We start from the raw sequence: 15151 nt of genomic DNA on the forward strand, positions 1-15151 counted from the left end.
TAGCAGTCGTCCATGTGCTCTGATAATGCTTACCATCAGGTGGTCCTTACATTTCGCTTGTCTACCTTATGGCGTAAAAAACCTTATTCAAAGCCTCGCATATGTAGAACATTGAAAGATTACTAAAGATTAATCTTAGGCACATTCGTATTTGTCACATAAAGAAGATTAATCCAAAGACGAAATAAGTAAGTTACAAAAACATCTTCAGGCAGTTCTGTATTTTATCTCCAAATTCAGTAAACTTTATACAATAATCCGCAATGGTAAGGATTTATCCGCTCATCTCAGATTAATGTTTATTTTGTAACATTTCTTAAGTTTTAGTTTTTGTTTAACTCGACATATGAAGAAGTAAGTAATCAGAACTTTCCAATTCACTTATTCGGATTCGACGCTGTTCATTGAATATAATAGATTCTATACATATATACATATAATCACGCCTCTTTCCCGTAGGGGTAGGCAGAGACCACTTCTTTCCACTTGCTATGATCCTTACATACTTCTTTCGCTTCGTCCATTTTCATTATTCCCTTCATACATGCTCTTCGGTTTAGGGTACTCTTGACCTGGCCTTTTTTCAAGACGTCCCTTATTTGGTCTCGGAACGTCCGCCTAGGTCTACCTCTTCCAACCCTTTCATTGACACTCGCCTTATACCCTTTTTTCGTCAATCGTTCTTCACTCATTCTCTCGACATGGTCAAACCATCTGAGCATACCTTTCTCAATTTTTGTCACTACATCTTCTTTCAGACCACAACGTTTCCGTATCTCATTATTTCTATAGATAATATATTCTGACCTAATTGAATATTTATGTCCGTATTACTTAGGGTTCATTTTTGTTGCTTCACTGAAAACACCAAGAGACAGTACGTTTAAGAGACACATTTTGAGACAAAAGAAAATCGGAGGTAATTCAGAAATCCGACCAACCATCATTCAAATGCTGATCTCTTTTGGAAGATAATAAAACGTATTTTAAGATGCCTTAAAAGTGTCGAATTTTACCTGATTTATTTTTACAAAAAAAGCTACCCAAACTGTTTTTAAATACAATATGAAAATATTGAAAAATCTGTTACAATATTGTTTTACTAAATCCGATGAAATATAATTATTTGGTTTGTTTCGTGATATTTCAGATTTCCTTGTCCAACTCATTATCGGGTATCTTGATCAAAACCCAAGAACTACTATCATTATTTCTTCCAAACTCGCCCTGAGGTAAAGAGTAATGACAAATAAAACCCTGTACAATTATCGTTACATGAATTTGGTAGATAAGGACATTTAATTTCAATATCATCTCATGTCTGGTCTTTGTCATTATTCTGATATACATATAATATCAGCATCTAAACATAAAGAGGCGTCTCCACCTTGAATGGAATAAAAGAGCTATTTACTAACATTTAGCAGAGCCAAGAAACCAATCCATTTCGACTAAAAGGTGGATGGGGCTTTAATAAAAGGTCTTGGTGTTCAGTTTGATGCCAAATTAACATTCCGCGAGCATATAGACGCGTTGGCGCAACGGTCACAGCACTGGTTTGTGGCTGTTGCGCTGGCGGTTGCAGCTTCGATCCCCGTACATGACAAATATTTGTATTGATCATACAGGTGTTTGCCGTGATCTGGGTGTTTGTGCAGTCCTTGTCCTACCGTGCCTCAGAGAGCACGTTAAGCCATCGGTTCCGGTTGTTATGTACATCTGATAGCGATCGTTACTTATAATAGGGAATATATTCGCTAACCCGTATTGGAGAAGCGTGGTGGATTAAGCTCTGATCCTTCTTTTACATGGGATATTATACAGGCTGAAGCGTAGCGTAGCTTAAAGTCGAGGTAATTCCCCAGTTGGGCTGCTCCACATTTTGAGCAGGATACCCTAGTTAATGATTATATTAAAATTACATCTTAATATATGTGATTTAGTAAGATAAAATATAAAACAACCAGAAAATACAATAACGTAGGTAAAACAATGTACACAGTCTATATAAATGTAAATTCGATGTTCGATGCTACTCATCGATATTAAATTTGTTCAGTGGTTCGTATCCTGCGTTTACCGAATAAACATTGGCTATATTTTAGACGAGGGAATTTGCACTCGTGATATATTTTAGAGGAAAGTTTATGCGTATTTTATCTTAACATTCATCCGCGTTGAATCGGAAGGATTCAAGAAAAAGTCCATGCAACAGTTACAAAATCTATACTAATAAATTGAGAGCCGGTTTTTTTTGTTCGATTATACTGCGAAAACTACTGAGCCGATTAGAATAATACTTATACCATAAGATGTAGCGTGTTTCAGAGGTTTTAGTATATGACTAGCTGTGTTCGTGACTTCGTCCGCGTGGAATTTAGCAAAAAAGTTATTATTCAGTTCGCAGAGTTATAAAATAAATGAATTTCGTAAAACAAAAGTAGCCTAAGTTATTCGGTACTACATCAGCTATCTGCCAGTGAAAGTCCCGACGAAATCGGTCAAGCTGTTTCAGAGATTAGCCAGAACAAACAGACAGACAGACAGATAGACTGACAAAAATTGTAAAAAAAAATGTTATTTTGGTATATGTATTATTTATATACATACCATTGCATACCATTTGCATTTAGTAAAAAGCGGTTATTTTAATATTACAAACAGAGACTCCAATTTTATTTATTTGTATAGATATATTGGTGATTACTTATCTTGTAAAAATATTGACGGACAGAGGTCGCTAGTGTTTTAATAAAACACTATTGTTGATAATACTATATAACTCGTTATATACTACGTTATATACTATATTTGATAATACCGTTCATAATGTCTAATTGTCTAATGTGACTTTATATTATAATTACAACATTATGCTACGACTAGCTGAGCATCAATAAAAAATATTTTGAAAACAGGAAAAAATATTCTTTTTTGAGAGTTTCCGTTGCTGCGTAAACGGGTAAACCTATCCAAAGCCAACGTATGACGGAATTTATGGCCTTTAAAAGTTCTAAAAAAATCCACGACAACATATGTCTACCTCTTAAGGTTAACTCATCATAATCTTTTTGTGGTAATCGTTGGTTTGTGCTAAAATAATGCACTATTTACTAAGGTAAGGTTTTATAGAGATGACATAAAAGCCAAGCCAAGCATATGAATCCTTATGAATAAAAATAGTTTCATCAACAAAGCAATTTTATGAATATAAACTTAGTCGACGCATAATTTAGGAGATAATGTCAAATCAAATGAAACGAAGCAGCGTCGGACCAGGCGACCGTGTCACACGAGATGCACAATACTTGTTTAAAAATATTTAGTACGCTTTTTCCTCAAATGAACGCAGGTAAAACCACGGGCACAGCTGGTAATTAAATAAAATTAATTGTCTCAATTCTATATATACAAATACTTTATTGCACTCAAAAATACATATAGAAACATAAAATAATAAAAAGGTTTATGGCAAAGGTGGACTTATCTCTGAAAGATTTCTTCCAGTCGACCCTTGATCATGAGTAAGTGTTTCATATAGCGAGGCTAACAATGCAAGAAGTATATATTAAGAAGAAGAAAAAAAAAAACACCCAAAAAATTAATAAATAAAAGATTATAAAATCTTACACTAAAATCTTTACACATTAGCTAGTGAAAGAAAGTGTTTCATTAATTTATATTTAAAGGAAACAAGGGAAGGACTAGTTTGAATGACTCTTGGGAGTTTGTTCCACAGTATGGAGGCGCGTACCGAATAAGAATTTAACTTAAATTTTGTATTACATTTCGGTATGTCTAACTTAGCTGCCAGGGCGTTAAGAGTATTTAAAAATAATTCCATTTATAGCATGATGCAAACATTGTGGTGTTTTTAGGATTTTCAATTGGCGTAAAATAAACGATTGTAATACGAATCTTGCGTAGGTAGACATTATTTTCAGATGACATCTTTGACACTTGTTTTTATAAACCATACGGATGTTTATCATAATCTGAGCATTTGTGATCGTGTAGTGTGTCTTTCTGATCCCCGACACAGAACTGACATCTACTTGGAGACTGAGAAACATTTTCTCTTGCTTTATTTTTTTTTTTTAACAACTAGGTCGGCAAACAAGCGTACGACTCATCTGATGGTAAGCAATTACCGTAGCTTATAGACGCCTGCAAAACTACAAGCATAACAAGGAGGTTTTGCCGACCCTACCCCCAATTCCCCCAGGAGCTCTGGTCACCTTACTCACCACAGGAACACAACACTGCTTGAAAGCAGTATTATTTAGCTGTGATCTTCTGTAAGGTCAAGGTACTTCCCAAGTCAGGCTGTTCAAGATTTCAAGCAGGATATATCCTGCTGCGCCGTACTTCAGTCGACATTATTATTATAGTAATATATGCATAATAAGAAGCATTCATTGTTATGCCCATTGATTCAATTAGATTATTCTAAATTTAGTTTTGCACTTCGTTTTACTAAGAGCCATTTTACTATTATTCCGTACCAATTAATTTGAACAACCCTTGAGGACTCAGTAAACCACTTAGTTTAATTTTTATGTAATGATAATGGTGTTGTTTTGACATCGCGTTGGAGCACAAACAGTTCTCTTAATACGAGTATTAACGTTAATTATATTCGTAGTCTTACTGGAAAAGCGGTACCGACTTTGAACGGACTAATACCACTGGAATATGTGTTAATTACATATTGTTAATTTTACTAACGATAGCTTCCATAGCCTAGGAAGGCTATGTAGACATAGCCTTCCTGCTAGCTGTGGACTGTGATAGACTGAAGTAAGTTAGTCTCTATTAAGTATTACAGACTTAGCCCAATTCGTACTTATGAATGAGAAAGTTTAGAGCTTTATCCACGACTGTGGTTAGTGGCTAATATCCCTTACTGCGAGTAACGATTGCTATTAGGCGTTTGCCCTACTTCGTCTTCGTCGTCATGATTATATGTAGATATATTAGAGTTGTGAAAGAAATACTTCACCGTTAAGGACATGTTTTCCACATAAATTCAATTCCATAATCGACTTATTTTGATTCATGCGTGTATAAGTATGTGTTTGTATGTGTGCGTGCGTGCTTGTGTTTTTATTCGTGTGTATGTGTTTTATATTTACTATCAAAGATTTACTAACACAAAATATAAAATTATGTTAATGTTGTACGGGTTACCGCACATTCAGCAATGTGATTCTTGCAATTTAATACACTATAGAATTACTATACGGCACTATAGAATTTAACCACCCCCTCTCATCCCGTGGTTGTCGTAAGAGGCGACTAAGGGATAGCAAAGTTCTAATACCACCATGGAACTAGCGAAGTCGAGTGGCAGGATAGCCATCCAGCTGGCATTTTAAAAACACAGACCGAGGACGGCCAGCAACGTCTTCGGGGCGACAAAGTCAGCTCTGCGGTCACCAACCCGCCTGCCCAGCGTGGTGACTGTGGGCAAAACATATGAGTTCACGCCATTTTGGCGCCAACTTGTAGAACCTATGTCCAGTAGTGGACTGTATTAAGCTGAAATGATTATGATGATGTACCTCCTTTAATTTAGGTTATTTCTTACGAATTTGCCGTTTGCACATATCTTATATTTCTATACGGTACATATAACGTCTGTACTTCTGCCTATATATACTTAAAATAATCTAAATAAACTCAGTGTTAGATCGCCTTTCATTGCGTTTGGTTTAATAATAATAATCTTTATTGCACACCATTAAAAAATACAAACGAAAGTAGTACAATTAGAGGAAGATGTACAAAGATGGTCTTATCGTTAAAAGAGCGATTTATTCCAGACTACCTTTGGGTATATATAGGACAGAGCATAGAAAAGCGGTTAGGAAGTGTACAAATAATTGATATAGAGATTAGAATAAATTAAAATAGAATATAAAATTATACATTCATACATATGTACATACATACGTATACATACATATTTACATACACTCACATATAAACCTCTTGAGGTTTACCTATTGACCTTCCCTCAGATGTCATCTTCACTTAAATGTAGACTGTACTAGTAATTTTTTTGGTCCATCGAGCCGGACGTATAAAAGAAACGCTTATATCAATAAAGCTCACGAAAACAATAAATGAAATAATAACAGACAAAGTTGGCAAATATTTACGATGATAAAACATTATTTGTATCGTATATACGTTAGCCTTTATTACTTAGTTATTAGTTTTCGCAAGAAGCTCTAATATTACGATGTCCTAATGAAATCCGATATTGTTTATTTTGACGACCCATTGGCGCAGTTGTTACAACTTAACTGTGGTAGGGCACCGCAGGAAATCTCCTGCTCGAAATCTGGAGCAAACCGATTGGGAAAATACCTCGACCTTACAGAAGATCACAGCTAAATAATACTGTTTTCAAGCAGTGTTGTGGTCCTATGGTGAGTAAGGTGGCCAGATCTCCTGGGCGGGATTGGGGTAGGGTGTATGCACTTGCGATGCTTGTATTGTTGCAGGCGTCTATAAGCTACGGTAAGAGATCACTACCAGGTGAGTCGTAAGATTGTTTGGTAGATTTTGTTGTATAGCAAAAAAAGTGGTGGATATGCTAGAGGTAGTCAGTATGGTTTCTCCCTTTAACAAATACTTGTGTAGACCATAAAGACATTTACCGTGGTTGTGGCCTTTATGTTTGTTTTTAGACCCTATATATAGAATTGTCATCCTACTGGAGGCCGTTAAGTAGAAAAAAAAATGTTAATTTAAATTTAGAGGGTAGATGAATATATAAACTTTTTTTAGATTACCTGTTGAATTTGCAACAAGACTAAGTGATGGCATATAGTTCAGCGTAGTTTTCGGGCACTACAAATTATCTTAAAATTTCATGTGAAATATGTAGTGATGAAAATTGCTTGCTTCAGAAGAAATTTTAAGGCTTGTTTATTATGCTAACCGAATAATTAGAATAAGGTTTAACCCTTTTTCTTCAAAAAAAATATATATTTAAGTTAGTTCTCCCAGTGCTCAGACAGTAAAATTACAGTTAAGTAAAAAATTTAATTAGGAGATGGTTTCACTAAAAAGAAAAAAAAAATAGTAGTTTCGAATACTCCTAAGTAATGGAAAAGTATGCAGTTTGAAGTTTGTTCAGGGATCATCTTGTGCTCAAAAGAGATTTTTTAGCCTAACTGCTCCTACTTATATATTACCTACTATTTATTTTAACTAAGTCTTTTACCTAAGCCTTTTTATTTGGGCAGACGTTGTTGACGGTCGTCTCCGAAACGCAATATTTTGAAGTAATTTTATAAGAAGTTTTCTTTTCTTAATTTTATTTTTCAATTCATCTATGTTGCTTAGTTAAGTAAGGTTAGTTTAGACTATTTGTCACTGATTTGTTAGGTTTGGAGCGGTTCCCCAACGCGATGTATTTTTTTTTTTGAATTATTAATACTCAGGTACCTACTTAGGTACTTTAAGATTGCGTTTCTTTAATTATTTTTTACTTTTTAAAGGCAACTCAGGTTATTGTGTCGGTTTTTTTTTATTTTTAATTTAATTTTCATTTTATACCTTTTATAGGTACACTTATTATAATGTAGATTTTGTTTCTCCCCACCACATATATTTGCAGATATTGGGTATTTTCCCCACTTTTACCCCCACAGTTTTTTTAGGGCTCAACCGATTTCCATTGACCACAACATATCTAAAAACACTTACCTTTCATACAAAAAAAATAAATTGAAATCGCTTCATCCATTCGCGAGCTACGGAGCCACAGACAGACAGACAGACAGACACGTCAAACTTATAACACCCCTCTTTTTACGTGGGGGGTTAAAAATAACAAGCGCAAATAAGAACGAATTTCTGTCAGAAATACGACAAAATACGACAAAGTCACCTAAGATGTTGTACGTTTACAATTCTAGCGAGTTGTATTTTAAAATTTACTTAATTTCCCTTAGTTATTTTTCACGTGAAATCCTATTTAACTAACTCCGCGTACCCTGACTGCGGTTCGCGCAATCTTTATGCGGTGCTGGCGAAACAGATTTACGTACATTTGAACCGTCTTCTTAGATTAAAAGGCAGTGAAAGTGGCATGACTTCGTGGCCTTCTCTATTAAGTATTATATTTTATAAGGTATTAATTTGCCTTATAAAGTAGATACCTTAGAATTATAATAATGTGGAAACGTTTTATTATTTATTCATCTATACATTAATACGTAAAACAAAAACTTTTTATGAAAATTGCGCGGTCTGAGACGGATGAAATGTCGCACACTTATAGTTTATATAGAGAAGGTATGCAAAATGCTAATATATATTTTTTAATTATACATAAATAAATCAATAAAAAATGCATTACACACACTACTATGTATTTGCATACACACAATTACACTCTTTTGTCTATTTATTATTGTAAAAGTACAGTTATTGACAACCTAACCTTAATAATGTTCAAAGTTATGATTTAAATTAATTATGATCGAATTTCGACCACTGCGCGAACACTAGTACATGTTAATACGTGATGCACACACACGCATAGATAAATTCCTTTTTGCTTAATTTTCAAATTTATAAATTAATTATGTTCGAATTTCAACCACTGGGCGACTACTAGTTTATTTTAATTAATTATGAAATAAAAACAATGTGTGCAAAACTAACATTATATAGGCAAATAAAAAAAAAACCACTAAATTTGTTCAACGCTACAAATCATCATACAAATCTCAAGTACAGTTTTCATACGTCAGTCAGAAATTTGATAGAATTTCTTTACCTTGTGTTTAATATTATTGATTTTGATACTTTAAGCTAAATTTGACGGTAGCAGATTGAACAGTCGAGGAACTTTTATGTAAATCGTCCTATCGCCATATATATAGTTGGCGCGAGTCGTGTTGACTCCGTAGCTGCATTGAAAATACATCAATATTGAGAGTTATGAATATGTAAACAAATTGAATATTATATACCAATCTTTTTTTCCCTTACCTTTGTAGTAATTTTATAGTACATTTATATTAACTGTACATATTCAAGTAGCACGTTGAAATATGTAGGTAGTTCTACCGCAAAAAAAAATATATCAAAGAGAGTCTTTTAGCGAAATAAATCACTTTATGCTAATACAGGCGTAGTTGCTGAATACAGTGACGTGGGCGTAAACGTTGTGGCATTTCGTTTTCTTATATCTTTTCATAAAAACAAAATTTAATACAATAAAAAATACAAAAATGTGTTTTTTATTTGTGAAAAAAAAGAAACGTTTATGATAAGGTACACTTATATTAATGAGTATGTACGCAAACGAATGCGGTTCTTTTATAATAATGCAATGTCTATCTGTGTACAGTCTGGACCGAGCATAAATATACATTCGCCGGTAAATAAACGGTATACGACTTGAATAGATGAACAGGAGATATCATGCACAAATCACCATGCTCGGAAAGAACGGCAGGAACGGAAGACGGAGTGGTTCTTGATAATGTTGTTGCGACTTTTAGGATATATGCCGGCCAGCCACGTTTTACGTATGAATAGTCCACTAATCACGCAACACAAACTTTACTCAAGAGGGAGTATATTTAAAATAGGTTTGATTTACGGTTTCAACGGCCGCAAAGGTGACGCGTACCATTAGGTGATAGATGTTGTAGTTGTTGGCCGCCGCGGGCGCTGCTTTCTTCGTGATGTTCGATTGAGCATGCGCGCCGGTGATTCGGGCGCTCTCATTGGTCAAAAATACACAAGCATCATTTGAGACATTTTGACATCGCATTGGTTGAATTAATAAGCGCGCGGAAAGATAAAAATTACAGAACATTTAACGTTGAAAACGGAACAGAGTTTAATTGTGAGTCATGTAATTTTGAGACTTTGTTGTAAAACTGTCATGTTCTGTGTTAAACTGTCATGGTACGGTCGTAATATTAATTTAAAAAAAAAAAAAAAAAACTTAAGCAACGAGTATGTGGTCTTCTTTTCAAGGGAATTGTTTTAAGTTATCAAAATACATTTTTTAATATAATATGCCTGTAATTTTTCGATTGATGATACCTATATAGAAATCTCAATTCATCTACTGCATTTTTTTAAAGTGTTCCACCGTGGCTTAACATATCGTTGATATCTTTAAGGTTCTATCAAATGAAGTTTAATATTAAAATTAAATGTAATATAGAAATTACAGACCAAACGCTACTTACATTTTTTTTCATATATAACTAGGTCAGCAAACAAATGTACGGCTCAACTGATGTTAAGCGATAACCGTAGCTTATAGACGTCAGCAACACCAGAAGTATCGCAGCATATTGCCGACCTGATCTATTATGCACCCAGGAGCTCTGTTCACCAATTTCACCAACAGTAATACGACACGGCTTGAAAGCAGTATTATTTAGCTGTGATCTTCTGTAAGGTCGAAGTAGGTACTACACCAGTGGGGGGTGGGGCTGCTCCATATTTTGAGCAGGAAATTTCCTGCCTTGCGCCAGTCAAGTATCCTTACTTGTCATACCATTTATATATTCAAAATCGCATGAAAAAAAATATATCTTTATAACTCTATACATACGACATATCTTGACAACGATTTTATTGATTTAATTCATTTAGACTTTTTAATACTTTGTGGAATGTTTTCCAGCAATAAAATATTAAAAAAATTAAGGAGAAAATTAGGAAACTTCAGAGATCGTAACGACTTTCAAAACTTTACGCATTTGACAGTTTGCAGAACAGAAAGACGTCGGTCGGATTAGCTGATCTATTACATATATATAAATTAAATTGAATCGCTGAATGTATATACACACATAACTTCCGATCGAATAAATAAAATTGGATTTTTTATCTGTGTTCTTTATTGTCAAGACAAAGTTGTTGTTGTTTTAAAATTTATCCCTAATAGGGAAAGGCAAAGGACTATAATTCATACAGCCGGTGTCAAGACAGTTTGTATAAAATAAAAATAAAAAACTATAATTTAAAGAAAAACAAACTACGACAGAATGAAGTGTACTAGGTGGTCAGCTTCGTAAAATAAATATACATAAATGTGTGGCCGTTTTGCTAGTATGTATATCTTATCTACATTAAACATTACATTAAGGTTGTGTGTAACTTATACGAGTATATTGTGACAAGTTAAAGTTGCTTATAGCACTGGATATATTACTTAAGTTTTTTTTTTAAATAAAATATTATACATATTTACAACTCACAACTTAAGAACTAAATATTTACAGATAGTTTTGGTATAAATCATGTCCGCGTGGAATTGTGCCAAGAATGCTGGCAGCATTTCCCCATTGAATCGCTATGCCGATTCTCTGGGCAAAAAATGCACCAGCCCTCTTGTCACCAGTGGAGGCAATAAGGCGAGGTGTTATCTCATTTAAAAAAATTTTAGCACTGCTACTCCAAGGTCCAAGTGTTTCGACTGCAAACGGCACAAAGATGTAATTTGGAATTAGTGACGAATATTTGTGCCGTTTAGTCGTTTCAGCTTTTTCCGCTGCGGCTCCCGCTTTTAAGGCTGTTTCCCTGAAATGAGACGGAGCAAGTGTGTCAACGCAGGTCGCGTCCCACAAAAGCGCCCGTCCCCTTTCCCAGGGAACCAACGTCGATCCATCAGGTCTCTTGCCATCATTGCGACTAATTCCAGTTGGCTCGATAAGAGCAGGAACGTCGATGGTGGCAAGAGCTCTTTTTATGGTATCGTTTAGGGAACCGTGGCGGGAAAACCTACCTGAACTCTTGTTACAGGAAAGGCCGTGTAGTCCGAAAGAATCGACCTCTTTTCCGCACGGACATCTGTGTTCAAAGCACAGCGGAGCTCCCAACCGGAGACCGAGAGCAATTCTAAAACTTTCATTGTCTAAAAGTGTCCCAAGATTTTTTGACGGCATTTTACTTAAGTTAGTAATGTACCTAATGTTAAGATATTAATTTTTATTTAATTGCTTGATATTTTTGCTACCTTAACTTATTTTTTTAATAATTATTAGGTTTCTTTTTTTTTGTAAATATGTTTATTATTTTTGACGTTCGTTAATTCTAATATCGTTAAGTTATGGCGAAATTAATGTTTTCATTTAATTTCAATATATATACAAATAAATAAAATTTGAGCGTCTATTTGTAATATTAAAATAACAGCTTTTTACTAAATGCATAATATGGATGTATACACGGTACATATACCAAAATATATTTTTTTACAATTTTTGTCTCTCAGTGTCTGTCTGTTTGTCTGTCTGTCTGTTTGTTCTCGCTAATCTCTCTAAAAACGCCTGGACCGATTTTGACGGCACTTTCACTGGCAGATAGCTGATGTAAGAAGGAGTAACTTAGGCTACTTTTTATTTTAGAAATTTGTTTATTTTGTAACTCTGCGAACTGAACCAAAAAATTTTTTTTTGCAGATTCCACGCGGACGAAGTCGCGGGCACAGCTAGTTAGTATATAAATGTCTATGATAGCTATTAAGAAATAAATACAGATATATTTATTACGATTACTCTCATGTGTACGTGAGTCGTACGTGTGTCATGTACATGCCTAAACACCGGCGCTTTGAGGGTTCTATTTAAGCTCGAAATACATTTTGTGTTTGTAAAAATATTTCTTTCCAGTTTGGGCGTTTATAGTAGGTATATCCGTCAACCCGCAGTAGAGTAGCGTGATGGATTAAGCTCCGATCCTTCTTGAAATGAAGCCTATGCAGAAGCCCAGCAGTGGGATGTTACAGGCTAAATCGTAATTGTAATACCGTATTTTACTAGTATTACTAGCTGACTCGGCAAACGTTGTCTTGCCGCTAAACGCTATTTTAAAATAGGGGTTGGTGGTAGAAGGGTGAAAATTTAGGGTTGTATGTATTTTTTAATGCCAAGTCATAATAAAATAAAAAATAAAATATTTATCAAAAAAATAAAAATAAAAGTTTTTGGTGAACTACCCTTAACATTTAGGGGGATGAAAAATAGATGTTCGATTCTCAGATCTACCCGATATGCACACGAAATTTCATGAGAATCAACACGGCGACACGAGAATTTTATATATTAGATTTAATACAGGTATAAAATATTTGTTAAAATTTTCAAAGCAATAACGTCATCTTTGCTGGCAAGTGAATGGATTAATATTTATGTACATATAAGAATACCCTGCGGCAGTATTTTCGAAGCACTTCAGCAATTATATGAAAATTTAAACTTAAGTTACTACTTCCTGATAAATTTCTAACTCGGTTGTGAACTTATGAAATTTATTTACAAAACATTTCTTATTACGAAAGTTAGTTCGAAACTAAAATGTTTCTTAAATATTTTACTTGCGGTGTTTTCCTTGACTGCATTTCATTTGCAAATATAAATGTACGAAAGCTGAAATTGCTTATCTGAAAACTTCTATACTGCAAAAACTACAGAACTGATCGGAATAATACTTATACCATAAGATGAAGCGTGTTTCAGAGAAGGTTTTAGTAGATTACTTATCCCGTAAACAAATATGGAGGGATAGAGGTCGTTAGTGTTTCATATTAATGTTATTCATTTTTCAATTGCAATTTAAACTTCGAAAACGATATATTTTTTCAGAGATAAGTCCACCTTTGCTATAAACCTTACTATTGTTTTATGTTTCTAAATGTATTTTTGAGTGCCATAAAGTATATAATAATAATAATATTTTTGCGACAATTTTTTTTTTTGATACTTGACGCTTCAGCCTGTAATATCCCACTACTGGGCATAGGCCTCTTTCCCCATGTAGGAGAAGGATCAGAGCTTAATCCACCACGCTGCTCCAATGCGGGTTGGCGGATATTACTCCCGACTATGAATAACGATCGCTATCAGGTGTCTAAGATAAGAACACTAATATTTATATAGGCAGATAATTAGCAAGTGTCTGAAAGTTATTGATACTTGTAACATTTATTGATTTATTTTTTTAAAAGTTTTTTTTTAATTAGTAGAAGTGCTATTTTGACTATGGAAGACTTATATAAACCCAACCTCGGGTATCTCACACAAAGTTAGGTCGATCATACTATCACACTGTGCATCTTCTGTGTTGTGCCTAATTCTATTTCCATCTTATGATATTGACGATGTGATAGCGCAACGGTCACAGCACTGACTTATGGACATTGCACTGGCGGTTGCGGGTCCCATCTACGCACATGGCATTACGTTTGTATTGGCCATACAGATGTTTGCCGTGGTCTGGGTGTTTGTGCTCGTGTATTGTTTATATTTCCGAACCCTCGACACAAGAATTTATCTTAGTGGGGGCCGTTGAATTCGAGGCGTTTATTTGCCTACCAAAAACATCGTTATTCATATTATTTACTTGATATTCTGATGTCATACCCATGTTATAATAGGTCTAACTTTTCAATACCCTGCTCGTGGCAGATCATTGTATCAATGTGCTAATCTTAGAGATCTATTTGTCGAAGAAGATTACAGGCTATGAATCTTAATATAACTGTAGGCTGAAGAAATATAATTGTAAAATTGTTCGATAGAATATATAAGTTAGTAAAGCTACATAATTCGGCGTATTTACAATTCATACTTATGATTCTAGACTCTATAGTCATAGGCTGAAGAGTCATAACTAAGAATTTATATATACATATTATTATGTGCTTAAATAAAAATAGGTAAAAAAACTTTTTAAGTTAAACGGTTTTATGTTAAACATACATTGCAATGTTTAAGATAAATGTACTAAAAACCAAAAAATAATAAAATAGATACAGTCGTGGGAATTATAAACATATGCATAGACTAGACTAAAATAAAACCGTGGGGCACGTCAATTGTCTACAATCGTTGATTAAAATGTTTGTTTTGTAATGTTACACTATAATTAGGCAGTTGTTCAACCGACAACGATGGACGTGTGATAAGTAGGGCTAGAATGTGGAAACAAGCTAGCAAGCTCGATTATAAGCGAGTTTTAGGGTTTCATAGTGGTGAGCGAGTAGTACTTTTATCATATGTTTTGTCGATTAAAGACAAACTACGAGCAGTGAAACGATTCCTCGCCAGCCAGCAGTGTGAATGTCCAACGATAAACTAGTTGAAACATCTCTTTTATT

Source organism: Melitaea cinxia, chromosome 9 (genome assembly GCF_905220565.1).
Source record: "Melitaea cinxia chromosome 9, ilMelCinx1.1, whole genome shotgun sequence".
Classification (NCBI taxonomy): domain Eukaryota; kingdom Metazoa; phylum Arthropoda; class Insecta; order Lepidoptera; family Nymphalidae; genus Melitaea; species Melitaea cinxia.